This window comes from Centruroides vittatus, unplaced genomic scaffold (assembly GCF_030686945.1).
Source record: "Centruroides vittatus isolate TY-2023 unplaced genomic scaffold, ASM3068694v2 contig_19, whole genome shotgun sequence".
Lineage (NCBI taxonomy): Eukaryota > Metazoa > Arthropoda > Arachnida > Scorpiones > Buthidae > Centruroides > Centruroides vittatus.
This window is the reverse complement of record NW_027121169.1, coordinates 6,170,098-6,176,097: the sequence shown is the minus strand read 5'-3', so window position 1 is coordinate 6,176,097 and position 6,000 is coordinate 6,170,098. Positions and strand designations below refer to the sequence as shown.

General features: G+C 29.5%; 1 protein-coding gene across 1 annotated transcript in view; it reads left to right on the top strand.

Moving 5' to 3' along the window:
- The first annotated feature begins 249 nt into the window (after positions 1 to 249).
- The window catches only part of LOC136970207 (protein qui-1-like), a 46,245-nt gene continuing 40,494 nt past the window's right edge, over positions 250 to 6,000 (top strand). Inside the window, exon 1 of the mRNA XM_067264630.1 lies at positions 250 to 332. The gene's annotated coding sequence lies outside the window, so the exon portion shown is untranslated. The remainder of the gene's footprint in view (positions 333 to 6,000) is intronic.

Here is a 6,000-nt window from a genome sequence, read left to right as displayed (position 1 = left end):
CTAAATTTAATAAAACAACAACAACAAGCGTCTGGCTTGTTATTGGGCGGAGTGAGTTTCCGTCTCTTAAATTTAAAAGGGAATAAGTGTAAAGTAAATTATTTTTAATGAACATTTCATACACTAGAAAGAAGGGTTAGTGTAGTAGCAAGAAACAAATCATTGTAATTACGAAAAGCAAGCGGTAGCATTGAGCGCAGGTCCTTCTACATCGATCGAATACTAGAGCTGTACCAACACACTTGCAGCGGACCCACCGTTGTTATCGGACTCTGCAGCATAACGTTGTCCAGGATAACGTCTGTCTGTTAATCATACTACTATAGTATCAGGTAAGATTATCTGTTAAATCGTTTTTACCCGTTTCCAACGTCGAAATTCAAATCCGCTCTCGAGATCGCGCTAAAACCGACCACCTCTTCTATATTAAACCATTAAGATAATTACTACTATAACAGCATAATCATCATCGATATCATCAGGAAAATAATTAAACCCTCCAACCCCTTTGATGCTATTATAGTAACACGCTTTTTACGGCATATTTATACCATTATCTTAAGCTTCGTGCGATTCCTGTGCACACTTGCAGAGCACCCACCGTTGTTATCAGACCCTGCAGTATAATATATTGTCCAGAATAACGTCTGTGTGTTGATCATACTACTATAGCATCAAGTGAGATTATCTGTTAAATCGTTTCTACCCGTTTCCAGTGTCCAAATTCGAATCCCCTCAAAGAGATCCCGCTAACATCAACCACCGCTTCTACGCTAAACCATTAAGATAATTACTACTACAATAGCATAATTATTATCGATATCAGAGGGGGATAATTATACGCTTCAACCCCTGAAGCTACTGTAGTAACACGCTTTTTACCTCATATTTATGCCATTATCTTGAGCTTTCGTGCAAATTTATCGTTGGAGAGGCTACTTGAAGGAGTGTAAAAATCCTACAATAGCATAGTTGCGTTTTTTAATTTTCTTACCCCCTTGTCTGTGTTTCTTTGTATGTTTTGACCCCTCTATTTTATTCTATAAGATCGTAGAGAGCTTTACCTTTACTCTTACTCTCATTAAGCTTCTCTTCATCATCCTCTAACTACATTTATTAATATAATAGCATTAAGGTAGCATTAACGGAATATTTTGTAATGAAAGTATTGTCCGTAGCTTCTATTTCTGTGTTATTTACACGGCAAAATAAATATTTAAATTAATTTTTTTAAATTACTTAAAAGTATGAAAAAGTTTCTCAGTTACTATTACAATAACAGTACGGACATTTCACGTTAAAAAGTGTAATTTCGTACAGAACATAAGCATTTTCCTATTGTAAAATGAGCATAAAATTAGCATAAAATGGGAGATTTCATACTACTACAGTAACAAATTCTTTAGAATTTATAAAATTAATGGATAAAGTAAAATTTTCCACCCTAAATTAGATATTTCCCCGTAGTAAATTGTTCTTATAGTAACAACATCCTGCTACTATAGTAATAAATCTATACAAATGCAGTTACTTACGTTACGTTGCTATAATAAGTTGTGAATTAGTTTATAACAAGTAACATTTTTTACGTAACGGCAACGAAATTGTGATAAGTCACGATATTCTGTTACGGTAACACATTATTGCTGTAGTAACATAAGTTTTGTAGTAAATAATATTAAATACAATCCCTGAGTATGTTACGTTTACTATAAATGCCGAATTTATAAAATTATTAAGGTAATAACTTGCAAAATTATTGCCGTAACAGCATGGATATTGATACTATTGCAGTATATTTTACGAATGTAGTGACGTTTGTGGATTAATTAAATTAATTAAAAATAAGCAAAATAAAGATCATAAATCAGAAATGACTGCATGAGTATCGATTTGTTGCGGGAAAATGCTGTTTTTAAAACGCATTTTCGGTGCTAATATCGTAACAATATGCTTACATTTTCATAGTTTAAAGCATAGAGGTGATACGTCTGTAGTAACAAATCTTCGTTACGAAGAAACGTAGATCGTAACGCTTACTTAAACATAAACTAACTGTTGCTACTATATAGTAATAAGGTGAAAAGTTGCTGTTTTTTTAGGTTACTATTAGAGGTATAAAAGGTGTTAGAAAGCAAGAGAATATTACAGTAAGGTATATTATTCGTTACGATCTAAACTCGATAACCTGACTGCTTCTATAGTAATAAAACAAGTTACGTTATATAATGTCTGGATGAAAATGTCTAAACTACTTTAATAATAAATGCTATGTGACGTTTAACGCCAGTAGATGTTATATATAAGAACAAAATAACACCAAATGTATGTTTATGTATAAATAAATTCAACTTTAATAAGAAAAATGAAGGTAAAATGTTACTATCGTAACAGCATCCCCTGCTACTATAGTAATAAATAACTGTTAAATGACCGGTTTATAAATCAAATCATTCTTCGACGATGGTGTTTGTTACGTCTCTTCTTTCTTCATTCAATCAGGATTGATGGAAGAAGTTAACTTATTAATATACTATAGTAACACAAAGAGATGCTGCTAATGCAACAATCGTGTATGGCAACAAGTCAATTATCATTCGTGACGTTATAAAACATCATGTTGATTGTGGGAAAATGTTCTTAAGGGAGTTGCTACTACCTGAATAATGTATAAATGAATCATAAATTTTAATTGTGTTACACTTTTTCATATTATAGTAACATCACGCATACCTCATAAATGTTTAACATTAGTCGAAGATAGGTTTGATTACAATGGCCTGAAACGTAACGAATAGTGAACCTCATGCTACTGTGCTACTATGGTAACAAAATTGTTAATTAAATAGTGTTACTACGTCATCAAAATTAAGATTTTAAAGTGTTTATAAGGCTTATTTGTATCAGTTATGAGGATTTTTTGTTTCTAGTGTAGCACTGTTGCAGCAGACTGTTGCAGCAATAAACACGTCGTTTAGATTTTACTATGGCAGATAATTCGTTCAGAATCAAATAACATTGAATTTTGTTAAGTGAGTCAGTTTCTGGTGATGTTACTTTATGAATAAAACATTCCAGATGCAGGAAAGGTTTACTATTATGGTAATAAAGTGAACTGAAAATGTATAAAGAGATTTTGATAATAAAAATATATCAGGATTTCCTCTATAAAGTTACTAAAAATATGAAGAAATATGCAATATTACTACCGTAATAAAATATTAAATGAGTAAATTGATCATATTTAATATAATTTAAATACTATAGAAGTATCCTTTAATACAGTAAAAGTAAAGGGAGATGCTCCTTTCGTGTTACTATTATAATAACATTAATTAAATAAGATAAAACGTATTGTAAACTCATTAAAACTGTAATAAAATGCTACCCTAACAATAAAATAAATAGTCTTTGTTACTAATATAACAAAAGAGATGAGAGTCAATTAATAAAATGTTTACTTGTTCTTACAAGAAATGTGAGGCTTTTTCTCTCTTCTTATTCTCCATTATTATAATAAGTATCGTTTCTTTCATAAGCTACTAGCAATAAAGTGCTGCTATAGTAACAACAGAGAATTATATAAGGTTCTGTATGAGTAAATTCATGTAATGTCTTGTGATTCTTCTGGAAAATATAAGTAAATGTTACATAAAACTGGGAATTTATTTTTATCTGTAATACATTTTATTAATGTAGTAGCATCTGGTACTATTTTTAATATTCTTAATGTAGAAGAAAGAATATGTATGAAACTGCTAGTCAGTACTTTTGTAAATAGTGGTTTCTTGAAGTGTATTTACCTTTCTTTCGATGTAAAGTCGTTGTGTAGTATGGGAATAAAACTTCTGTTTATTACTTTTATTACTGTAAAAGTAATAAAACATTATATGCTGCTACAGGAGTATCAAATTAAGATGTTACTGTAGATAAAAACTTAAATGTTACGACAGTAGTGAAGTAGTTACTATAACAATAATAAAATATCACTGTAAACATTCTGTGCTATTATAGTAATAAACTGTAACTCTACATTTTTGTTGTTTCGTATTAAAGGAATTTAAAATGTTACTGTGTTTTTTTTTTTTTTAAAGTTATTATTATAGCAGCATAATGTTAATATACCATGCTGTAGTAATCTTAATTTTATACTTATATAGCGCCATATTATAGAAATGGCTTAAGCTGCTACAGGAATATCAAATTATGGCTGTGTTACGGTAGTAATAAATGATCTACAGTTACAAATGTCGAATTAATAATGATTCCAATTTACTGTAATAAACTATACCTCTACACTCCTATATAAAAATTTTATTAAAGTATTTTTTAGAGTGCAGTTATTAGAGTATCATATGAAATCGTAACATAATGTTTTCTTCTGTAGCAGCATATATCCAGCAAACTTACTGTTATCGTAACATTTAGGAGCTGTAAACAAGATTTATTATTATAGTAGCATGCAACCTATAAAAATCGAAAGGATTTTGTAGTGTATATTAGTATATTTTCTTCTATTAATCTACTATTACAACGTTACATAAACTGCTAAATTATTAATGCTACTATAGTAATAAATTAATAGTATCATATAATATTGAAATTTGAGAAATTTTTTACTACAGTAACGCGTAACAAGCTTAAAAATTGACCAGAAAACTGTAGAAAATAGCAAAGGAGTGAATTTGTTACTATTGTAGCATTTGTAAAGTCACTTTTATTGTTAAATCTAAATATATATAACCTATGAACTTTATAAATTATTCCTGAAATAGTAGCAATAAACATTTTTCAAGCTTTAAAGTACATATTCTGCTACAATAACAGGGTGCAGAAAGGAAGATTGCAACCAGTATTACTTTAGTAATAAAAAAACAGGTTAAATACGTGGGTGACGATTTTTCCTGTGTTTTCTTTAGTAATTTCTTTAAGCACACTCGCACTTAATTATCGTAGGTACTGTACTGTACATGAAAAATGTTAAATTTATTACTAAGATAGCATTAATTTAATCAAGAATAAGGCATTATGGATCCAATAATCTGATTAAAACAGAATAGAAATGTAATTTTGGAAATGACTAGTTGACAGGAGATATTTATCAAAAATTAATGAAAATATTCCTCTAGTAGTAAAATATGTATTCGTTCTGGAAAATAGTAATTGGCAGAGTCGAATGTTATTAAATATTTATGTTATATTTGAATTTAATTTTATTTCCTCTACCTTTATTACTATGTAAGTACTACTTTACTACTACTTTAATAACATAGATGTGAATTAAAATAAAATTGTAATTAATTTTTCACTTAATTAAACGTCACCCTGAGCTACTATACTAACGATTGTTACAATCGTTGTAATAAATAAAACTTTATTACTATAATAGTAATCGATAGATTATATAAATCATATTGTTACGCGGAGTGTTACGCTGTACGACCTTAGGATAAATTTTGGAGTAGTCCTACCTTCGTGAAAAATATGTTTTATCAATGTAATAGTAATTGAAAGGCTATAGACAATACCGTATATTGTTACGTTTAGTGCTACTTTAGGAATAAACTCTTTGAAAAAAAATGTTTTAAAAGAGAATAAAATTCACATAAAATAAATTACATCAGCTGCTAGTAGTGAATTATCACTCCATACGACGAGATAAAACGATCGACACTGCCACAGCAATAAAAATAAATGTAGCAAAGTATCAGTATAAGCACACAAATAAATCTCTAGATGCTGCTAAAGTGGTAACTCATACTGTTTTACTTCAGGTAAGCTTCCTTAAAATGCCAACCAGCATACAGTTTTATCATACTAAGTCATCAATAAAGCGATTTAATTTCGCAGAAATGCCAGATAAAAGCTCAATACTACTATAGTAACAAAGCGTGACCTTCTAGGGATTAATGGTGTAGAGTTTTTGATACGTATACGACGACAAAATGCAGTAAAACTGTTTAAAATTCGATTCGACACGAAGCAACCAACTAGAATTAT